Raw genomic sequence first — 25,080 nt, 5'->3', positions numbered from 1 at the left:
GAATAGGATGATCACAGTAAATTTAAAAGATGAGAGGCCATAGCTGAAGAGGAAGAACCATGCACAATATCTGAAATATGAAGTCTAGGAAGATGAGTGATCAGCAGTTTAATCAGAACAGGGTCAAGAGAACGGGAGGTGGGCCTTACAGACAGGATAAGCTCCAGAAGGGGAGATGGAGAAAGATGTGGGTTCAGAACAAAGGCAGGGGTGGTTGGGGCAGCATTAATGAAATCCAGGTTCAGATTTACCTGAATCTCTCACATACCAGGATCAGGATCAAGACTACCTACTCAGATGCTTCTATATCACTGACCATAAGGTTATTAGTGCTGAGTTTGAGAGTAGGACCTGGGCAGATATGTAATAGAGTCCTCCAGACATGGTGCATTGGAGCATACACTGCAGATCAATCTCATCGTGGAGCACCAGTATTTTAGGCCATAAACTTTTCTATATTGTGGCAGTTGAATTTTAGGATGTTTGTCTCTATCAGTACCTAGTCTGAAGATTGTTCCTCACTCCTGGAGGCAATCCACTTTTCTCCAGCAGTTTAACTTCTCCTGACACCAAAGACTTTATCATCTTGCACAGCTTCAGGAACCCTGACACAATGACAACATTAACACCTGCAGGTTTCACTAATTACAATTTTAAATCAAATCAAATTCTCAGGCAGTTCCATGAAAATATGAAACAAATTAACCACTTAATTATTTTGTTTAGTTTATTAAAACATATCAACATGGCAGGACAAATAAGGTGCCATGACTGTAACATATAACATAATCCTTCACCCAAAGGGTCATGAATTTGTGGAATTCCCTGCCCAGTGAAGCAGTAGAAGCTACCTCGCTGAATGTTTTTAAGGCGAGGCTAGATAAATATTTTTGAACAGTAAAGGAGTTAAGGGTTATGGTGAGTGGGCGGGTAAGTGGAGCTGAGTCTCAGAAAGATGAGCCATGATCTTATTAAATGGCAGGGCAGGCTCGAGGGGCCAGATGGCCTACTCCTGCTCCTAGTTCCTATGTTCTTAATTGGAAGCTCCTTGAAACAAATGTTTGAGGATGAAGGAGCTTAGAGTCACAGTTATTGAAGTGAGGTCTGAGCTACAGTTAGTGACCTTGTTATTTTGTACCAGGAGATGGTAATACATCTTAGGGTGGGATCTTCTGAGTTGGGGTCAGGAACACTGGAGTGTGACTGCATTGAGACAGATGTAGTTATTGTAATGAGGTCAGCCAGGTGGACCTCACAGAATGAGTTCTCTGATTGGAGCTGTTAATTTGGTCCAATCAGAGGGCCCTAGCTGATAGATAAATACAGGAGTCTGAGACATCTTTTTAACTCCAAGAGCTGGCTCTGTGGAAGCCTGATTAGTGTCAAGTATTATGCACGTGTAAATGAAGTGTGACTTGGTGACGGGATATTGGTTTCTATGGAGTTATTTCAGTGGTGATAACAGTAAAGCATAGTCTGAAGAAACTCAATCACAACAGACATCTTTTGAGTTTGAGCTAAGCATTCCTTGCATCATGAATGTTATCTGGGAAGCCTGACTCATTTAACCCTTCTGTCAAAGATTGGGCCCAGTTTTTGGAAAGAATGCATTATATTTTCTGGGCATATGACATTGGGACAAGTGAAAAGCAACGAGTAATTCTCTGATGGCTTGTGGATCCACAACTTTTTCGATTATTAGAAGCCTTATTTTCCTTGAGGCACCAGATACTAAAACCTTTCAAGAGTTGATGGATTTGGGTAAGGAGTATTATGACCCAAGCCTCTACCAAATTTGAGAAGCTATCATTTTTACTTGGAAATTCATGAAAGAGGGGAGTCCATATCAGGATTTTTGGCTGGTTAAGATGACTGGCAGTGGCATGTGACTTTGGTTTAACCCTGAATGAGATGGTGAGAAAGCATTTTGCACATGGGAGTAATCATGTAACCATACTAGGCTAAGTGGACTTCAAAATCTGCACAACAACTGGTGTTATCATTGGAAAATGCAGCAAGTAGAGCATGAGTTGAAGAGTATTCCAATGGAAGTAGACAGCCTCACCAGTCTAACTGAGTTTGGGGAACACCACTTGAGTGAATGCAATTGCATAGCCTCACTTAGGACGTATCCTGAAGTGACTCTAGTTCATCTCATAGCAAAGCCCCGAAACAAAGCCAAGTCTTGGTCAAATGGTTAAAATAAGTAAAGTCAAAGGAGCCAAGACCATCTTGCATGTTGACCAGGAAGCAATTCCACAATTTCGCAAGGTCTGCCCAGTGCCGTTTGCCTTACAGGCAAAAGTACAGGCAGAAGTCAGGAGGCTGGAAAGCAAAGGAATCATCAAACCAGGCCAGTTTGCAGAATGGGCATCACTGGTTGTACCAATTCTGTGTGAATCCCGAAAGGTTGATTAGCCTTTGTGGGGATTTTAAACAACAGTAAAACTGTTTCTCACTGTGGATAAACACCCAATTCTTTGCATAGAGGATGTGTATATATCCTGAAGCTGGACATGAGCTATGCATATTGGCAGTTGTGGGTTGACAATGCCATTTAGGATATTGTCAGCCTGTTCAATCTTTCCGCAGACAATGGACAGTCTTTTACAAGATCAATCACAATTCACCATTTATTTGGATGACAGTTACCTGCTAATAACAGAGAAGACCAATAAGGAGTATTTACAGAACTTAGGCATAATCTTTACACTTTTTTTTGCGGGTGGACATACACCCCAAGTGACCTATTGGGCTACAGAGTTGGCAAGGTCGGGTTACACCCATTGATAAATAAAGTTAGGGAATCCCACGTCTGTACCGGAGCTCGGGTCTTTCCTTGGGCTGGTGAATTAGGGTGCCGAGAGGGCTCGAGTGCAGGAACCTCAGCAACAACAACTGCCCAACAGCTTTGACGTACTTTGAACTTGTTTGGATGAGAATGAAATTTCCAGGATGGATAAGCTAACTGATTATGGTACTGTAGTACAGGAAGGTGTGTGTGTGTGTGTGTGTGTGTGTGTGTGTCTGAGTGTGTTGCCTGGCTAGTACCAGGGTTTGGAACTTTGCAGATAGGGCTGCAGATGAATTTGCAACGAGACATTGAGGTTGCTGTGTGAGAGATAATGGGAACTGCAGATGCTGGAGAATCCGAGATAACAAAGTGTGGAGGTGGATGAACAAATCTTCTAACTTTTGTGCTCCTAAGATGCTGCTTGGCCTGCTGTGTTCATCCAGCCCCACACTTTGTTATCTGAGGTTGCTGTGTGGTTCGCGCAGGGTCTTTTTTGACCTGCTGACATCATTGATACCTATGAGGAATTGGATCTCATATTAAGAAGCAGAATCTTAGAAATAATAACCACACAGTTCTGAGGAAGGGTCACTGGACCCGAAACATAAACTCTCTTTTCCTTGACGGATGCTGCCAGACCTGCTGGGCTTTTCCACCAACTTTGTTTTTGTTTCTGATTTACAGCATCTGCAGTTCTTTTGGTTTTCACTTAAAAATAATAATTTTCAGATCAGTACATCAGCCGTGTACTAATTGTCAAAGGGAAGATAATCCCCACTTCCTACCTGCTAGCCTCATCCCTGCCTTCTTGACCTGTCCGTCTTCCCTCCCACCTACCCGCCCCCTCCTCCCCTACTGACTGACCCACATCCCAACTCCCTACCTACACTCACCTGTACCGGCTTCAGCCCCGTCTCCTTGACCTGTCCATCTTCCCTCCATCTATCTGCTCTTCAATCCACCTTCCATCATCGCCTCCCCCTCTCAATTTATTTAAGAGACCCCTTCCTCTCCCTCATTTCTGAAGAAGGGTCCAGACCCAAAATGTCAGCTTTCCTGCTCCTCCTGCTTAGCATGCTGTGTTCATCCAGCTCTACACCTTGTTATTTCAAGAAATATACTTGGATTTCAGGGGTTTTGAGGAGGGATTATTCAAATTAGGCCTCTTTTCTCTAGAATTCAGGAGGTAATCTGATAAAAATCTTCAAGATGTTATCAGGATAAAACAGGGTAGATTGTGTTCATTCACACCTTGCTCCACACCTTGTTACCTTAGATTCTCCAACATCTGCAGTTCCTATTATCTCAATCCACTGGTTAGGGATTCTAGAACTAGGGGACATAATTTGAGAATGCCATGCATCCCAAGAAGCACTTGTACACACAAAGGGTGGTAGATGTTTGGAATTCTGTCCCACAAACAGCCGTGGATGCTGGATCAGTTGTTAATTCTAAATCTATAGTATGTTGTAAGAGTTACAAGTCAAAGGTAGGTATATGGAGTCTACTTCCAGAGTCATAAAACCCCTACAGTGCAGAAAGAAGCCATTTGACGATTTGAGTTCCTGTAAAGGGCATCCCATCCAGACCCAGCCCCTGCCCTCACCCCCATCCTATCCCCTTAACCCCATGTTTACCATGGTTAATCCACCTAACCTGCACATTGCTAGCTGATACAGAAATGTATCAGGTAGCAATGTGCAGGTTAGGTGGATTAACCATGGTTGAAATTGACCCCAGGTTCCTAGTGCTATGAGGCAGCAGTGCAAACCACTGAGCCACTGTGCTGCCTGAACTGAAGGCAAGCAACAAAAGCTCATCTGAGAGCTGACAGGATTCCTGGTCCTACCTTCCCATGGATGTGGCAAATTCTGGGGCGCAAATCCTCAAAACTGTTTCCAGAATGTTTAATGTTGAAGGGTACATAAAATTTAGGACTGGGTTGATAAAGAAGAAGTGGCTCTGTTAATGAATTACAGTATTAGCACGATGGAGAGGGGTGACCTAAGTTCTGGAAGCAGCCAGCATGTAGAGGCAGTGTGGTAAGACCATAAGAGACTAAAAGAAATAGGAACAGAATTAGGCTGTAGGCCCCTGAAGCTTCTTCCAGCTTGAGGGATCGTGACTGATCCGATATTCCTCATGTCAATGTTCCTGCTTTTTAACTGTAACCCTGGATTCTCCTCTTGATCAAGAATCTATCTCAGCCCTAGAGATAGACAAGGATTTTGCCTCCTCACAGCTCTGTGCAAGGAGTTCCAAAGACACTCAACTGTCAGAGATGAAATTCTTCCTCATATTCAACTGGAACCCCTTTGTTCTGAGACTATGCCTGCTGGTCCTAGATAGCCCCATGAGGGGAAGCATTCTCTCAGCATTTAACCTGTCAAATCCCTTAAGAATCTTTATCTGTTTCAATGAGATCACTTCTCATTCATCTAACATCCAATGTGTAGAGTCCCAACCTTTTTCGCCTTTGCTCATAAGGTTGTCCATACCCCTCCAATACCAGGGATTATCTGAGTGAATCTGCTCTGAACTGCCTCTAATGAAATGATGACTTTTCTTAAATAAGAGGACCTAAACTGCTCACATTATTCAGATGTGGTCTCACAAGCACCTTGTACAGGTGCAGTAAGACGCCTAGATTAATACTTCAACCCTCGTGAAATAAAGGCCAACATGCCATTAGTCTTCCAAATTATGTACTGCACCTGTGTGCTAACTTTCTGTGTTTCGTGAATAAGTACCCCAAGTCTGTTTGTATTGCAGATTTTTGCAGTCTTTCTCCATTTAAGTAATGCTGTTTTTTTCATTCTCTCTTCCAAATGGACAACTTCACATTTTCAGAGATGAGACATGACAAAAGCAAAAAGTTAATTATGGAAGTGATGCAGAGGACCCCCAACAGTGACCATATGGTAGGATAAAGCATGTAAGAAGAAATAGTGGGTGCTTGCCAGAAAGGTACAGTGATAATAGTGGGATTGGATAGATTTTCATGTATATATAGACTAAGAAAATCAGACAGGTAAAGTTAGCTTAGATGGTGAATTCACAGAATGTTTGAGATAATTCCTTATAACAGCGTGTTCTGGAGCCAAACAGACAGCAGGCTATACCAACAGGCTATACACTCTGCAATGAGATAGCACTGAGGAATGACTGATTGAAGGCACCCCTAGGCGACATTGATCATAATACATTTGAGTTTTACATTCAATCCGAAGGAGACAAGAGTTGGGTCCAAGACTGGGATTTTAAATCTCAGGGCACAAAAGCATAGTTAGCCAAAGTGAATGGGAAAATTAGGTTAAGGGGCGGGTCAATAGAGATATTTAGCAGACATTTAAGAAACATTTAAGGAAACAAAAAAACAAATGTTTCCTTAATATCCTTAATACACAGAATAGATACATTTAAACAAAAATGAAAATTTTCAAGTGGAAAACCTACCATCATCGATAGTTAACTAACAAAGTTAAAATCGTATTAAACTAAAAGCATATAATTGCACAAATATAGGAGGTCAGTTCAGAAGACTGGACATAATATAAAATCAGCCAGGAATTACTACAACTAGGAGGGAAAAATTAGAATATGAGAGAAAGATAGCTAGAAATATTAAACAGACAGTAAGTTTCTATAGATATCTTTAAAAAGTACAGCTAACAAAGTGAATGTTGACCCTACAGAAAATGGGTCTGCTGCATTAATAGAAGAAAATAAACAGATGATAGACAATTGAATAGTTATTTTGCATCAGTCTTCACTATAAAGGATATGTATAACATCCCAAAAAACCTGTAAATCAAGAAAATCAAGGGAATGGAAGAGCTCAAGAAAATTACAATCACAGTTAAGTTTTACTGAGCAAATTGTTGAAATAGTAGGTTGACAAGTCCCAGTGTTCCGATGCTCGGGTCTTAGAAGAAGTGACCAGTGAAATAGTTTGTGTTCATTTTATTTCACTGCCTGGTAGCAGGAGTAATCAGACCAGAGGAGGTGATCACAGTATTTATAACAATAATGATGATACTGGTGAGTGATTCTGTGCAACTTGCATGCACTGCAATCACATTTGTCTATAACAGTGCAGGAATATTTCACCTTAAGAATGTGGCTGCATGCTAAGATGAGCTGCATGCCAAAGTAGTTTAGTATTGAGATTGGCAAAACTAGAAATGTTGACTTTGATTTGATAAGAGATTGGTGGGTGTGCCCAAAGCAATTAACCTATTACAATCATAGCAACAACTGCACACATCACCTGCAGATTAGCAGGGCTGGAGTATACAGGGTGCAGTTAATTGACTAATTTTCTTCAGCACTAAGCCCAGGACCAGGATCAGTACTGGTAAAGGATGTTAAAATTTTAGATGATAGCTTATATCATAAGTCGCTAACTGTTGTTGTAAACAAACAACTCTGATATTGGCTTGCCTTAATGATGTCTGGTTCAGACCTGCATGTTGCATGTAGTTTTAATACACTATGTGACCAATACTTGGCTTGGTCTAACAGTGAGGGGTGGCCAATGGCTGTTCTAACACTTTCAGGAAAGTTCTACTGAAACACAGCCTAGTCAATGATGTTGCCATCAGAACATTTGGCACAGGAACCTTGGAAGTAAATTCAGCTAATTTGGCAACCATGGGCCAGTGATTTTCAGCTTAAGTTCTAAACTTGAGAAAATTCTGAAAATGGGACAGGGGATCAAAAATGGAGAGCTCAGTATGGACCAAGACCTAACATGGGTAATTCAGAGATAATGGGAACTGCAGATGCTGGAGAATTCCAAGATAATAAAATGTGAGGCTGGTGAATTGTTAACAAATTGATTAATATGCAGAAAAATCTCTTGCACAATGCAGCCAAGAATGGTGTGTGCAGCAGTTATAGATTATGAATGCTCAAGCAGCAAGGGAAAACCTGATATACAAGTGGGGCAGCATGGTGGCTCAGTGGTTCACACTGCTGCCTCACAGTGCCAGGGACCTGGGTTTGATTCCACCTTTGGGTGACTGTGTGGAGTTTGCACATTCTCCCCTTGTCTGTGTGGGTTTCCTCCAGGTCCTCCAGCTTCCTCCCACAGTCCAAAGATGGTATGCAGGCCAAGTGGATTGGCCATGCTAAATTGCCCATAGTGTTCAGGGATGTGTACATTAGTTGGGTTATAGGGGGATGGGTCTGAGTGGGATGCTCCGGGGCTGTGTGGACTTGTTGGGCTGAAGGGCCTGTTTCTACACTAGGGATTCTATGAAATTCATGAGGGTGAGGTGAATAACACATACACACTTATTTAACCTGTCACAGCACAGGGAACATGGCCTGTCAGGCTGCCATCCCAGGGGGTTAATGTGTAGGAAAATGATGTGCATTGTGTTTATACATACTGTAATAATGTTAGTTGGTATTGTGTTAGCAATCCAAGTTACATCACAACTACCACCGAGTAATAGGGTGAGTTATTCATAATATATCATAAAATACCACTAAAAGCAGTAGAGGTAGATGTAGTGTAGAACCCTCCTCAGTAGTCTGACCTGATCTGATATGGAGGTAAATGAAGCAAGGGGTGTTTATTGCGGTTGCCAGTTGTATGGTGGAAGCAATACGGGCTGCAATGAAACTAACTTATATTGCATATCTGGGTACACACATTGCACTATCACATCACAAAGAGTACAAATATGGGAACAATTGATCCTGTCATATAACCAGCTATGCAGTATATTTAGAGATAATGGGAACTGCAGATGCTGGAGAATCCGAGATAACAAAGTGTGAAGCTGGATAACACAGCAGGACAAGCAGCATCTCAGGAGCATAAAAGCTGACGTTTCAGACCTAGAGATAATGGGAACTGCAGATGCTCACCCGCATGGGCCCCAGCTATGCCTGCCTCTTTGTAGGTTACGTGGAACAGTCCATCTTCCGCACCTACACAGGCCCCAAACCCCACCTCTTCCTCCGGTACATTGATGACTGTATCGGCGCCGCCTCTTGCTCCCCAGAGGAGCTCGAACAGTTCATCCACTTCACCAACACCTTCCACCCCAACCTTCAGTTCACCTGGGCCATCTCCAGCACATCCCTCACCTTCCTGGACCTCTCAGTCTCCAGCTCAGGCAACCAGCTTGTAACTGATGTCCATTTCAAGCCCACCGACTCCCACAGCTACCTAGAATACACCTCCTCCCACCCACCCTCCTGCAAAAATTCCATCCCCTATTCCCAATTCCTCCGCCTCCGCCGCATCTGCTCCCACGATAAGACATTCCACTCCCGCACATCCCAGATGTCCAAGTTCTTTAAGGACCGCAACTTCCCCCCCACGGTGATTGAGAACGCCCTTGACCGCGTCTCCCGCATTTCCCGCGACACATCCCTCACACCCCGCCCCCGCCACAACCGCCCCAAGAGGATCCCCCTCGTTCTCACACACCACCCTACCAACCTCCGGATACAACGCATTATCCTCCGACACTTCCGCCATTTACAATCCGACCCCACCACCCAAGACATTTTTCCATCCCCACCCCTGTCTGCTTTCCGGAGAGACCACTCTCTCCGTGACTCCCTTGTTCGCTCCACACTGCCCTCCAACCCCACCACACCCGGCACCTTCCCCTGCAACCGCAGGAAATGCTACACTTGTCCCCACACCTCCTCCCTCACCCCCATCCCAGGCCCCAAGATGACATTCCACATTAAGCAGAGGTTCACCTGCACATCTGCCAATGTGGTATACTGCATCCACTGTACCCGGTGCGGCTTTCTCTACATTGGGGAAACCAAGCGGAGGCTTGGGGACCGCTTTGCAGAACACCTCCGCTCAGTTCGCAACAAACAACTGCACCTCCCAGTCGCAAACCATTTCCACTCCCCCTCCCATTCTCTTGATGACATGTCCATCATGGGCCTCCTGCACTGCCACAATGATGCCACCCGAAGGTTGCAGGAACAGCAACTCATATTCCGCCTGGGAACCCTGCAGCCATATGGTATCAATGTGGACTTCACCAGTTTCAAAATCTCCCCTTCCCCCACTGCATCCCTAAACCAGCCCAGTTCATCCCCTCCCCCCACTGCACCACACAACCAGCCCAGCTCTTCCCCCCCACCCACTGCATCCCAAAACCAGTCCAACCCGTCTCTGCCTCCCTAACCGGTTCTTCCTCTCACCCATCCCTTCCTCCCACCCCAAGCCGCACCCCCAGCTACCTACTAACCTCATCCCACCTCCTTGACCTGTCCGTCTTCCCTGGACTGACCTATCCCCTCCCTACCTCCCCACCCACACCTTCTCCACCTATCTTCTTTACTCTCCATCTTCGGTCCGCCTCTCCCTATTTATTCCAGTTCCCTCCCCCCATCCCCCTCTCTGATGAAGGGTCTAGGCCCGAAACGTCAGCTTTTGTGCTCCTGAGATGCTGCTTGGCCTGCTGTGTTCATCCAGCCTCACATTTTATTATCTTGTTTCAGACCTAGACCCTTCTTTTCTGATGCTGCTTAATATCTCAGATTCTGCAGCATCTGAAGTTCCTACTATCACCTACCAGTTATAATATGCTTAAACGAATACATGTCACAATAAAGTCTGCGAAAAACGGCATTTTGTTTTTAAAGAAAGCAGCAAATCCAATTGTTATCGTTAAATGAGTCTTGGAGCCACACTGGCTTGAAAGGGGTTTAGGGTAAGTGGTTTAGAGATTGCACCAATTCAAGGCTAAGTTTTGGTATGGAAATGTAAAAATGTTTTACTCAGTGATATTTCATGCAAGTGAAAGAGATGTGGCCTTGTTAAATGAAACTGTGTACACAGCGGGTTATGCTTGATTGCACCTTTTGAGTGTAATGTAATCTGATATGATAATGCACTTTTGAGTTAATCTGAATGGAGTGACTAGTACACATAAGTCTGTAGTTAATATAACATGCAATCATGAATTGTAATACATACAATTATGAATAATTATTAATAAACATGAATTACAACACATCACAGGAGAATGATGGAATACTCCCCACTCGCCTGGATGGGTGCAGCCCTAATGCCACTTGAAGCCTGATACCATCCAGGACAAAGCCTGCTTGATTAGCACCACATTCACGAACACTGATGCTCAGTAGCAACAGTGTGTCCTATCTACAAGATGCTGGCTGAAACACAGCAATGATCCTTACATAGCACCTTCTAAACCCGCAACTATTTCCATTGAGAAGAACAAGGGTAGCAAATATATAGGAACACCACCACCTGCAAGTTCACCTCCAAGCCACTCACCACCCAGACTTTGAAATTTTTCTCAGTTCCCTCAGCATCGCTGGGTCAAAATCTTGAAATTGCCTAACATCATTGTGATTCAACCCTCAGGACATGGGCTGCAGTGGTTCAAAAATGCAGCTCACCATTACCTTCTCAAAGGCAACTAGGGAAGGGCAATAAATGCTGGCTGGCCAGCCACACCCATGTCCCACAAATGATTTTTTTTTACAAACTACAATTCTAAAGCAGTTACATGTGATTTGTGCCACCTGCTGTTCCTCTCTCTACAGATGCTGCCAGACTTGCTGAGCTTCTCCAGTACTTTCTGTTATTTCAGATTGTCAGCATCTTCAGTATTTAAGTTAAGTAAAAACAAAAGAGATTAAACATTGTTATTTGTGAAGGCTTTCTGTGCTCACATTTACTGTAAGAAACCAGGCAGCCAAACAGTGATCACACTTAAAAAGTAATTGCATGTAGAGAGCTTTAGAACATTTTTTGGTTGTGTAGATCTCTATAAATAGAAGCCAAAAACTGAAAGAACTGCAGATGCTTAAGTCAGGAACAAAAATAGAGGTTGCTGGAAGCTCTCTGGCAGCATCTGTGAAAAAGAAATCAAAGTTAAACATTTCATGTCCGGTGACCCTTGCTCAAGGAGCTCTGGCAAAAGTGGGATAAAAGCAAATTATTATAAATGTTGGAGATCTGAAACAAAAATAGAAAGTGCAAGAGAAGCTCTGAAAGTCTGGCAGCATCTATTATCTTCTTTACACATATTCTGCCAGAATTAATGATTTTCTCTAGAACTTTATTTTTATTTTGGGGTCAATGAAATGAGGGAAAACTCTCCAGTAGGTGGAGTCGAATCTGACACAAATGAAGATGGTTGTGGTTACTAAGGTCAGTCACTCAGCTCCAGAACATTTTGCAAGAATTTCTTCAAATAGATATTTTCATATAAACCTGTTCAGAGTTATTCTGTGTAACTATTTCAGAAATATCTTACAACTGAAGCAAGTAGGATTTAAATCAGACCTCCTGGTTCCAAATGGGACACTACCTTTGTGCGACAAGAACCTTTAGTTCCTCAAGGTAGTGCCAAAGGCTCAACCATCTTCAGTTGTTTCATTAAAGACTTTTGCTCCATTATAAGGTTAGAAGTTGGGATGGGGTGATTACAACACCATTTGTGACTCCTCAGACACTGAGGCAGTCCATGTCTATTGTAGCAAGACCTAGACAAACTGAGAAGTGGCCACTAACATACGCACCATATAAGCACCAGACAATGACCATCTTCAATAATAGGGAATCCAGCCACTGTGCCCAGATACTCAATTGTATTACCATTCTTGATTCCATCATGATCAACATCCTAGGGGTGACTAGTGACCAAAAACTGAAATGATCAGCCTCTAAAGTACCGTGGCTATAAAGGCAGGTCAAAGGCTGTAAATTCTGTGGAGAGTAATTACCTGACTCCACTGTCTACAAAACATAAGTAAAGAATGTGACGGAATACTTGCTTCAATGAGTACCGCTCCAAGAAACTCAACACCATGCAGGACAAAGCAGACCGCTTCCCTGGCAGCCCATCTAACACTAACAGCATTCACTCCTTCCACAACCAATTCAAGTAGCAACACTGTCCAGACTGCATATTTCACCAAGGGTCTTTCAGCAGCAATTTCTCAACCGACAATATCTACTACCTGGACGGACATGGGTAGCTGATACAGAGGAACATCAACAGTTGCACGTTTCCCACCAAATCATACTGCCTTGGAAAACCTTTCCTTCAGAGTTGCTGGGTCAGAATCCTGGCTCTCCATCCCAAAAATCAACGTATGTGTATGTATCTGTGTTTGCGAGACCGCACAAACTGCAACAGTTCAAAAGGCTTTCACATTGCGATAAGCAGTAAATGCTGGTCCAAACAGAGAATCCCTAATCAATTCCGCCAAGATAATCACAGCTCACCTTCTCATATTCAGGAATGAGCCATCAACAAAACTCAGGGTGGAAATCAGGAGGGAAATACTTCCAATAAACACACTCAATATCCAACACACAGCTCCAGTCAAACAGTTCAGCACAAAGCACTGAGTAAACAGCTCTCTCAGCTGGATCTTCTCACACAGCATAAGGGACATTTCCACCCCTGATTACCCAAAGGACAGTCAGACTGCCTGAAGACTGGTGTGGATATTATGGGATACAATTTGTATAAAAGCTGCTCCTTCACTCACCATCTCCTCACTTGGTTTTCAGTCCCTATAGGAAGTGAACCAGCTCTGGAAGAGGAAGAGGAGAGAATGGGCAGAGTGGGTGGGCTCTCTGATTGACGTCTCTCACAGCCAATCCAAATATTTCTGCAGCAACATGAGTTTCCGGAAGCTTGGGAAACTGACCAGTGAAATGGAGATGACTTTGAGCAGCAGATCAGGTGGAGATTCAAACTTGTCATTGTCTCATCTGAATAAAACCTCACTTATTGCAGCTGCTGCCTCCGTTCCCCGGTAAACGTTTGACAGCGATTTCTAGTGTGGGGGAATTGTATTTTTCATCCTCGGAGGCTTTCAAACTGACATCAGTGTGGGATGTGTATCCACGAATGTGTTTGTCAGATCAGAAGAGGAAGACACACAGGTAACGAAGGTGTACAATGGTGGGATCAGCATGTGCTCAAGACGGAGGGGTCACAAGTGAAAGGAACAAGAGAGAGAGGCACGAAACGCTGGGAGAAGGAAAGGAGGAGCATAACAGAGAGAGAAAGAGAGCAAGGAGATTATCATGTGACACAGGGAGTGAGTTTGTTCTGAGAGTGACTCTGGCAATGGATGATAACAAAGTGTGAAGCTGGATGAACACAGCAGGCCAAGCAGCATCTCAGGAGCACAAAAGCTGACATTTCGGGGATGAAGGGTCTAGGCCCAAAACGTCAGCTTTTGTGCTCCCGAGATGCTGCTTGGCCTGCTGTGTTCATCCAGCCTCACATTTTGTTGTCTTGGATTCTCCAGCATCTGCAGTTCCCATTATCTCTAGCTCACTCACCAGTTCTCTTTGTTGACGTCTCAGTCGAAAGCAGATAAACACATGACAAAACGGTAGTAGATTCACCAACTTTAAGTACATTTAAGTCGTCATTGGACAAGCATATGGACGTACATGGAATAGTGTAGGTTAGATGGGCTTCAGATTGGTATGACAGGTCGGCACAACATCGAGGGCCGAAAGGCCTGTAACTGTGCTGTAATGTTCTATGTTCTAAAACATGAGTGAGAGGTGCCTTATATAAATTCCGCTATAGATCAGTTTGTCAAAGGGTTTGTTTTTCACTGTAGTTCTAAGTATGCAACTGTCCATAGTTCAATTTGAACTCTCAGTCGCTGGTATGTTAATCTGGCATGACAGCAATACTGCTGCAATACGAAAAGACGCAACTATAAGAATGTCTTTTCATGCCTTTAATGTCTTCTTTTAAAATTTTACCGAAAATCTTCAACCTTTCCCAAAAGTCTGGGCTTGGATTGATCGTTTTGCTCAGTGTTATGGCTGATAGCAGAATTTGGGTGTGCTGCCTGGGTGAGTGGAGTGTATCCAATTTCCCAGCATAAACTAAAATCCTTTAATCAGCTAAACTGAAGCAATATTTTCTTCAGTTTCTAGCACTTTCTGTCCATTGGGCTTTCCTCAAATAATAAATGAAGAGGAAGTCAATCTCTGCTGAATTTTCAACAATATTAAACACATACTCCAGGTAAACTGGTCTTTGGCTCAGTGACTCAAATTTATCGTGAATTAACAACCCGCTTTACCCTCTGATCTTTTTTCCATTGCCGTCCTGGTGCCTGGAAAGTCGGGCAGGAAGCAGGTCATTGAAAACAGATAGCCAGTTGCCTGCTCCTGGTCGCTATTCACAGTGTCTGTGTTGGAAACAGCAGGTGTGTGACAGTCAAGTGAGGAAAAATAATAGTTTTGTATCTGATTCCCCCCACACAGGGGAATAGCAGACTGGCACTCACTGTGGAACAGCCTCTAACTGAGGCGTCAGCCCCTTCAGCAAAGAAGAAGGTGTTGGAGGAAATCATGTTTCCTTTTCCTGTTTTACAGAAGGATTGCACTGTACTACATCAGAGAATACAGTGAGGATAGACACTGCAGACAGATCCTGACCATCACCCAAGGAGCAATTGCACAACTGTGGGAAACCATCCTGTCCCTTCACAGCAGTGCTCAGTATAGAGAAGATTCAGCAGTGAAACCATCATCTGGAAATCGGTCGGGTCAGAGGTATTTTGACATATCATCAAATCTGAAACCTGTCAGTGGTGTGGAGCTTTCCATCAGAACCAGACCTTCCAAACATCTGGCTGTGGGTGATTAGTCAGAGTAAATTGGGAAGAAGTGTGAGTGGGCTCTAAGTTTGGTGAGATTTTCACTCATTCACTAAGTCTCGTGAATCACTGACTCACTCCTGCAGGTGAGAGGCCGTGTGAGGGGCTGCTCCACAGGTTCTTAAAATCTCCTAACACAAAATATATGTGTCTTGTAGAACCTGTAACATTGGGCAACTGCATGGGAGAGAAACAATTCAGTTGTGAGTCATGCAACTGAACCTTCACACATTTCTCATCTGTCATGGAACACTGACACCGTTACATTGGTGAGATGCCATTCAAGGGTGAGATGTGTAACAAGTACTTTGCAGAATCATCAGGCCTGGTGACACACTGGTGCATTCACACAGGGGAGAAACCATTCACATGTGAGGTGTGCGACAAATCATTCATGAAGTCTGCAAACCTCCAAACACACCGACGCATTCACACAGGGGAGAAACCGTTCACTTGTGAAGTGTGTGATAAATCATTCTCAGATTCATCAGCTTTTCGCAGACACAAGCACATTCACACAGGGGATAAACCAGTCAGGTGTGAAGTGTGCAACAAATCATTCTCCGACTCATCGTCCCTTAGTGCACACAAACGTATTCATAAAGGAGAGTATCCATTCAGGTGTGAAGTTTGTCAGATGGCTTTCACCCGGTCCTCAGATCTCCTGAGGCACCAACGTATCCACACTGGAGAAAAACCATTCAAGTGTGAGATGTGTGATCAAACTTTCACACGGTCATCAACACTTGTGGAACATCAGCGCATTCACACTGGGGAGAAACCGTTTGAATGTGAGGTGTGCAACAAGGGCTTTGCACGATCATCAGACCTTTTGAAACACCATCGCATTCACACTGGTGAGAAACCATTCAGATGCAAGGTGTGTGACAAATCTTTTCGACGGTCGTCAGATCGCTGGCAACACCAACGCATTCACACAGGGGAGAAGCCATTCAAATGTGAACTGTGTGACAAGTCATTCTCACATTCATCAAAACTCCTGCTTCATCAAAGGATCCACACAAAGGAGTAACACTTGAAGTGTGTGGTTTGCAATAATGCTTCAGTCATGCTTGCGACCGTGTCGTCACACCACAGGATTCACATGGGAGAAACCGTTGAGCTGCATTGCTTGTAATCTACTTCCCTGATTCCCTAAAACAGGAGCTGAACCTAACTGGGGAGGGATGTGTCAACATATCTTCTGATTCACAAATGTATTCACACAGTGATAAAACTCTGTCAGTGTGAGGTATATAATAAAAATTTCAAAAGTTGTCTGACCTCCTTGGACATCAGTGAATCCACATGGGAGACAGGCCCTTCCAGTATGACATGTGCCAGGATTATTTCACCTAATTCTCTTTCACCAGACATCTTCATATGGACTTGAAACCAGGTCACCTGCATCTTTTGATCCTCAGTGCTCAAACAGGGGAGTTGTCCTTCCAAAGCACTGTCTGTCTCAAATCTCTCCCATCAACAATCCAGTTATTTTTAAGAGGCCAGTTATATTTTGAACATAGCATCAAACATAACCAATTGAAGACATTAGTATGTATAGATGCTCCTGTATATGCACAGATGCCACTGTTTTTCTGGTACAATTTTTAAGCTATAGAAGGTAGGCAGTTTAGGAGAATGTATATCATGGTCTTTCTCACTATGGGGAATCGGGAGATACATCAAAAGGCTCTGAAGTGTGATTTTTATCTATCTTTATGAAGATGGTTATAATTCTCACATTTGTAAAGTTAGGGAACATCCTTTTCCTCTAAATCCATCGGATGAGTTCATGATTCCTTGATCTGTGCTAATGTTTGCCAGCTTTGAAGCTTTTGTTTGGAATACCATCAGAGCTGTAGGCTTTGTTGTTTCTCGTCTATTTGATTGTTTCTTGCAGCTGTCCCATTGATGGTGACTCACTCCTGGATTCTACCACAAGCAGTGGAGGATAGACTAGGGGGTATCAGCCACCCTGCAGATTCATGGTTGAGGAGTTGTTTGAAATGATTTTTCCAGGATTAATGGATATTGTTGGATCTCTTCGACCTTCCCTTCCCAGCATCTTCTGAATTTGTCTTTTGGCATCAGCCTTTAATTATCCCCATTTGTCCTGAGTGCTGTAGACATGGACTTTGACCTGCTAGATGACCCCCAACTTGTTATTTGAAGTTAGACAAATCCAAGAAAAATGTTGAGGGCAACATGAGAAATTCTTCATTACTTTCATTGACATGATAAAGTATTTGACTCATGTAAACTGCAAGGGCCTATGTTCCAATAATTTGAATGTCTCAGAAACACCATCACAATCCTGCAACTGATTCATGCTGATATGACTGTAACTGTCTTGAGTGGGAGGTCTAAAACAGAAATCTTCAAAATCCACAATGGTGTCGAGCAAGGCGGTGTGATAATCCCCATTCTATTTACCATCTACTGGACAGTAACCATTCACCTCATTAAAAATCAACTGATTTGATTTGAATTGATTTATTATTGTCACATGTACTGAAATACAGTGATAGTGTATTGTTTTGTGTGCTAACCAGATAAATCATACCTTACCTAAGTACATCTGGGTAATACAACATTTTGCAGAATATAGTGTTACAGCTAGAGAAGATCAGGAGAAATATTAACTCTGATATATGGGAGGTCCATTCATAAGTCTGTTAACAGCAGGAACAAAGCTGTTCTTAAATCTGTTGGTATGTGTTTTCAAACTTTTGTATCTTCTGCCTGCAATAGGGTTAGAGGGTGGAAGAGAGTATAACGGATGGGAGGGGTCTTTGATTTGTTGACTGCTTTTCCAAGGCAGAAGCAATGCAAGGAAGGCTGGTTTGCGCAATGGCCTGGGCTGTGTTCACAATGCTCTGTAATTCCTTGCAGTCTTCAGCAGAACAGAGCACACCAAACTGTGATGCATCTGGATAGGATGTTTTCTACAGTGCATTTATAAAAAATGGTAACAGTCATTGCGGACATGCTTAATTTCCTTAGCCTTCTGAGGAATTAGAGGCATTACTGTGTTTTTTGACTGATGTCGATATGAATAAACTAGGATGGATTGATGCTGATATTTACTCCGAGGAACTCAAAGCTCTCAGCCACTTCCATTGCACCATGATACAGATCGGTGTGTGTCCTCCACCCTGCCTCCTGAAGTCAGCTCCTTTGTTTTGCTAACATTGAGAAACATATTGCAGTCTTTACACCATCCTACTAAGTGTGTCTATCTCCTTCCTGTACTCTGTCATTGTTGTTTGAGATCCAACCTATGGTGGTGTCATCAGCAAAGTTGTAAATGGACTGAGCTGAATTTGGCCACACAGTCATGAGGTACACAAAGAATATAGAAAGGGGTTGAGTACACAGCCTTGCAGGGCACCAGTACCGAGGATTATTGTGGAGGAGATTTTGTTGTCTATCCTCACTGATTGCAGTCTGCAAGTAAGAAAATTGAGGATCCAGTTGCGGAGGGAGCAGGGTCCCAGATCTTGGAATTTGGAGATGGGTTTTGTTGGAATTATGGTGTTGAAGGCGGAGCTAGCTTCAATAAATAGGAGTTTGGTGTAGATGTCCTTGTTCTCGAGATGTTCTAGGGATGGGTGTAAGGCCAGGGAGATGGTGTCTGCTGTGGATACCATCCAATGGCTAAACACTATCTCAATGGGAAACTCATTTACCTCAGTTACCTCCCTGCCAAAACTAACCCATAGATGTTATATATAGTTTGTAAATGATTGCAATGTCATCATCCACTCTGCAACAGATTTTAACACCATTATCAATCTCTTCAGTTCTCCATACAAGAAACTCACCCTGTCCTTGAATATTGTCAAAACAAAATTCATGTGAACATCTACCTGGTCAGCCAAATATTCCACTTCCCATTGTGTGGAAATAGAGACTCAGACTTTGATAGCCTCTTTTCTGAGAAGATCGCCATTGACGAGGAGATTCAACACCGGATCACCTGTGACAGTTCAACCTTTTACAAACTACAGCAGCGAGGGTTTTCTGCAACAGTTGGGATGATAGCAGATCAAGATGATGGCTCAACATCAAATGCTGTCTTTGATCAGGGTGGAAACAAGGGTTATGATGGGAGTGAGGGTGCAGAGGTGGATAAGTGCTTAAACCATTGGGGAATTAGAAAGTAAGTTCACCTGGGGGAAGAGGATCATCCAGGAAGGGAACTGATTGATCTATGAACCCATGTGATCACTTCCACCAACTAAATCCAATAAAAACCAAAAGAACTGCGGATGCTCTAAATCAGGAACAAAAACAAGTTTGCTGGAAAAGCTCAGCAGGTCTGGCAGCATCTGTAAAGGAGAAAACAAGAGTTAACGTTTCAGGTCCGGTGACCCTTCCTCAGAACTGTTAACTGAATCCAACACCTTCACATGGACTTCCACAGCCAGACCTGATTTGTCCCATCATTTGGCTACCCCCTAACCTGGCAAGACATACATCCCAACTTTCACCTAACTGCTCCAGCCATCTGCCCACTCTTCTCACCTGTCGGTATTCACCTACCACTCTAGCACCATACATCACTCACTTAATCAACTGTTGGAAATTGGGTTCTCCTTTAAAACTCTATGCTTTTCGTACTCCAAATTTAGTATTTCCTGCCTAGCTCATTTAAATGTATTACAGTAAGAACTAGCCTACTAGCATTAACAAAAAAGATGTACTGAGCACCATAGTACTCTATTAAGAGTGTAATGTGTTAAAAACATAAGAAAAATTTGTCCTTAGAAGGAATGAAATTTTTCAAATGTAGGTGGCAAGGAAACAATGGTCTTCCGACATCATGAGGAGCTGTCCCTTGGTCATTAGTTAAAAGAATTCAGACAATTGATTGACAAGGCGTATGTTATCTGCCCCTAGAAATAGGGTGTATTGACAAGTACTCAGGGGCACAGGGGTTCCTCATCAGGCAGCCTTCATCAGTCAGTTGTGTAGACACAGTCCTAATTGTGTGGTCCTCACTGGGTGGTACTCATCAGGCGGATCTTGTAGACTGCATTTCTAATTGGGTGTGCTCATCAGTGGTTCTCATCAGGCAGTCCTCAGAGAGCTTTTTCCTGAAATGGACAAGGAGAAGAGGAGGAAGACCCAAGAACACTTCAGCTAGAGAGCAGGATACTACATTTACAACTTTTAACAGGACTGGTACATTCCACACATACAGCTTTGTTTATCCTTTAGTGTCAGTGAGCCTGTCCCAGTTGTATAGTGGCTCAGTGGTTAGCACTGCAGCCTCACAGTGCCCGGGACCCAGGTTCAATCCCAGCCTCAGGCAACTGTCTGTATGGAGTTTGCACATTCTCCCCATGTTTGTGTGTGTTCCCTCCGGGTGCCCTGGTTTGCTCCCACAGTCCAAAGATGTGCTGGCTAGGTGGATTAGCTACGCTAAATTCCCATGGTGTTCAGAGGTGTGTGGGCTATAAGGGGATGGGTCTGAGTGGGATGCTACAAGGGCCAGTGTGAACTTGTTGGGCCAAAGGGCCCGTTTGCATACTGTAGGGATTCTATGTAAACTGCTGTTCTTAACAAACAACAATCAGGAAAATTGCTTACAAATTGTTGACCGCCTACATGAAGGAACTGTGATCGCCAAGTCAAGACAACTCACTCATTCATCCCCAGTGACCCAGTCACATTGAACATTTGAGTCTACCCCATGACAGTTAGTACCATTTAGTGCTGCCTCCTGAGCTGATGCTCTTTGTTACCTTCTACATGGATTCCTGTACTGAGGGAATTCTGTTATCAACATCTGGCTTTTTCCAACATATCTAGCTATGTCCAGTTAAGGTAATTTTCTGCTGTTTTATCAAACACAGCTGATTGGAGGATTGGGGCCATACGTCCAGAGGTGATCTGTCAGGTGGAACCACAGCTTGGCTTTCAGAAGGTCAAACTGTATGTAATCTCTCGTGTTCAGGATGTTCTTGGCGCCATGACTTCATGGAGACATGTTTTGACAGAGGATATCAGGACCATTGGAGGTCCAGTCAGATCAGGTGACGGATGAAAAATACATTTGTGTACCAGAGAGGTTCAAATCATCAACCCTTAAAAAACAATGAAATTACTCCAGAAGGAAGCCAGTGAAGGTAACTCCCCCATCACAGTTCGTACCATTTAGTGCTGCCTCCTGAGCTGATGCTCTTTGTTACTTTCTACATGGATTCCTGTACTGAGGGAATTCTGTTGATCAAAGTCTGGCATTTTCCAACATATGTCCAGTTAAGGTAATTTTCTGCTGTTCTGTCAAACACAGCTGATTGGAGGATTGGGGCTATGCATCCGGAGGTGCCTCTGTACAGCTGGAACATAACTTTTGCAAGGAAAGAAGTTCGTTTTCAGGAGGTGAAATTGTATGCAATCTCTCGTGTTTGGGATCTTCCTGGAGTGATGACCTGTTTTGACAGAGGATGGCAGGACCACAGGAGCTTAATGTGGCCCAGTCAGCTCAAGTGATGAATAAACCATTAGTGTTCGACAGAGGCTCAAATCTTAACCCTTGGGCTTGAGAAACAATTGAACTATCCCAGAAGGAAGAGAGTGAAGGTAACTTTGTGAACTAAAGTCAAATGGCAGATATGAAATCGTTAAACCAGACTGAAAGCTACAGGATCACTGTGGTGAATTGAGGGCAAAAGAGCAGAGAGTAGAGAATCACAAAGCACTGTCCAACTTACCTGGGGGAGGAAGGTCTTCCAGGAATAGAAACTGATTGGTCCATGGACTCATTGGTGAGTTTGTATGATAGAAATGAGCTCCATCCTATATCACTAAAGTTCAGTGTCCTGTCTGACCATTGGAACTGGGAGCCAGACTAAAGCTTAGGGATTTTTAAAAAACCTGTGACTGTAGTATTCTGACAGAGTTTCCTCTGATGTGAGCGTGTATGTTAGTAAAGTGAGCCGGCTTCCAGGAATGGTTATGGCGTAGAATCAAACCGTGCTTTAGTTGGTGATGTGAATTATAGACAAGTCCTCTTCAGGTTATGGGGGGTGGGGGCGCTGTTTGACGAATACCATGGGAAATATTTGTACTCTCCTGTCTGGGAGGAGTACTGTCCTGAGTATGATGAGGGAGTGGGGGTGAGTCTCTACAGACCTGATTTCCCTCAGCCCATCACACATCCATATAATAAAGGTGGAAAAGTTCACCTGACACTCTTGAAAGATTTAAGTTCTGAAAATTCATGTTCTGACAACGATCTTGTATAATTTTCAAATACATTAGTTTGGCTGACTAAGTTTGGTGTAAGTTGAGTATGGTATTGGTTGTTTGTCTGGTGCTTTATCAACCTTCTGTATATATTTGTAACTCACAATAAATTCACTTTTTAGTAGACCCGTAACGTGTTGATTTGTCAGCATGGTGTGACCTATTCACTGAAAGACTCAAGATTCTGAAGTAAATGTTCTAGGCACAATACATTGGTTAATTTCACGGTAGACTGGGATATGTTCTCTATCAATAGATTTACAATTTCCAGGGGAAGCATAACATTCCACCCAGAAAGAAACAAAAACTTGCAATTAATTATCACTTTTCACAAGCTCAATGTATCTGAGGGCATTTCACTGCTACTGAGATGGCTTAGTGGTCAGCACTGCTACCTCACAGCACCAAGGGCCTGCGTTCAATTCCAGTCTTGGGTGACTGTCTCTGTGGAGTTTGCATGTTCTCCCCATGTCTGCATGGGTGTCCTCTGGCTGCTCCCACAGTCCAAAGATGTGCAGATTAGTTTGACTGGCTGTGCTAAATTGCCCATTGTGTCCAAGGATGTGCAGACTAAGTGGATTAGCCCTGTGAAATGCAGGGTTATGGGGGGAGAAGTTTGGATGGGATGCTCTTGAGGGTCGGTATGGACTTGATGGGCCAAATGGCCTGCACCGATAGTGTATGGATATATTTATGAAGTGCAGTCTGTTGTAATGTATAAAATGTGGGAGGAATTATGGTGGTTTTGTGGTAATGCCGCTGGAGTTATCAGTTCAAGTCTCAGCACACAGCTCATGGAATTTAAATTCAATTAATAAATTTCAAAGTGTATCTCATCTCAGGAACGGTAACCATTTGATTTTGCAAGCCATCAGATTCACTGACATCCTTTGGGGAACGTAGACTTCCTCATTCCTTACCCAGTTTAGGCTATATGTGACTTCAAGCCCACAGCAATGTGGTTGACATTTAACTTTCCTCTTAAATGGTCTAATGAATTCAGTCATGGATAGACACCAAATATTGGCCTTGACAATAACATCCACATCCTGTGAAAGAATTAAAAAGAGCCAATGTGTGCACAGTAAACTCTCACAAAGAGAAATATGATAATAACCAGAGAGCCCTGTTGGACTTGAAATGTTAATACATTTCCCTCTCCACAGACAGCCAGATCTGCTGAGTTTATTTAGCACATTTTGTATTTGTTCATGATTAGTGTCTGTATTTGGGATGATGCAATTTTTTACAGTCACCTAAGGGGATAGACTGGATGTCTCTTTAACTCATTTGAAAGATGGTATCTCTAATAGTGCTGAACTCCCTCGCTACTACACTGAAGTGTCAGTCTCAGGGCTCAAGTCTCTGGAGTGAGACTTGAACCCACATTCTCCCAACTCAGACAACAGTATTAACTAAGCCTCGGCTAATAACTTATGATATTTCCATTTTGTTATATTCGTTTCTGAGAGGTTAAGGGCTGGAGAATTTATACCACAAAAGACTTCATTGTTTTTCCAAATACTTCTTGTGTTTGTGTTTTTTTTAATTGAGTGGTGTGAGGGGCTTTTTCTGACAGCTAAGCATGTTGAAATAGATTCACACAAAACATCTCCTCCCCTCCCATCACTCTTCCTCCTAGTTACAATAATCTTTTGACTTCAATAGAAAAGAAAAGGAAGAGAATTGTGATCTCAGAACCACCTTTGCTGGAATGGGAGGCCAAGATACAGGAGTTCCTATGAGTGAAAATGACTCTGACCGTGATTCTTTTCTCCCTCTTTATTCTTTCATACTTGGTTGTCACTGGCAAGACCCGCACTTGTTTCCAATCCCCAATTGTTCTTAATTGAGAGGCTTGCTCAGCCACTTCAGCAGGCAAGTATGAGTCACCAGATGAGGCTGGCAGATTTCCTTTCCTGTAGGGAATTAGTGATGGGTTTTCATGACACTAGGCTGAAACAGTCAAGATCCTACCATAACAGTCCTGTACACAATATTGTTAATGTCACTATGGGTTGCTATATTTTCTCCATCAATGGGTTTATAATTCTAAATTTATAGAAAGCAAATGTTTCCCTGGGAAAAACTTGCACTTATGTATAAACTTTCACAAACTGCCTGTCTAAAATCACTTTGCAGCAGTCACTGACTCAATACACAAAATGTGGCAGTCAATTTGCACACCAAAATCTGCCACAAAATGTGATAATGACCAGATTTTCTGTTACATTGATTATAAGGAGATTTGTTAGGATATCTCAGTTAATAATGGGGCTGTAACGGTAGGGGATTTTAACATTCCAAAAACAGACTGGGACTGCCATGGTAATAAAGTGTGAAGCTGGATGAACACA

General features: G+C 43.1%; 1 protein-coding gene and 1 pseudogene across 4 annotated transcripts in view; one reads left to right on the top strand and one right to left on the bottom strand.

The window, feature by feature from the left end:
* The window catches only part of LOC125446459 (zinc finger protein 271-like), a 130,561-nt gene that overhangs the window by 6,537 nt on the left and 98,944 nt on the right, over nucleotides 1-25,080 (bottom strand). The window contains exon 1 of one of the 4 annotated variants that reach the window (XM_059639682.1): nucleotides 13,316-13,356. The exons of 1 other annotated variant lie outside the window; for it this stretch is intronic. The gene's annotated coding sequence lies outside the window, so the exon portion shown is untranslated. Of the gene's footprint in view, nucleotides 1-499; nucleotides 518-13,315; nucleotides 13,357-25,080 lie in introns of those variants that run through there. 2 more of the 4 variants (XM_059639685.1, XM_059639684.1) reach the window with 2 other exon arrangements.
* The window catches only part of LOC125453051 (zinc finger protein 271-like), a 78,291-nt pseudogene continuing 66,665 nt past the window's right edge, over nucleotides 13,455-25,080 (top strand).

Source organism: Stegostoma tigrinum, chromosome 34 (genome assembly GCF_030684315.1).
Source record: "Stegostoma tigrinum isolate sSteTig4 chromosome 34, sSteTig4.hap1, whole genome shotgun sequence".
Lineage (NCBI taxonomy): Eukaryota > Metazoa > Chordata > Chondrichthyes > Orectolobiformes > Stegostomatidae > Stegostoma > Stegostoma tigrinum.
This window is presented reverse-complemented; position numbering and strand designations above follow the sequence as displayed.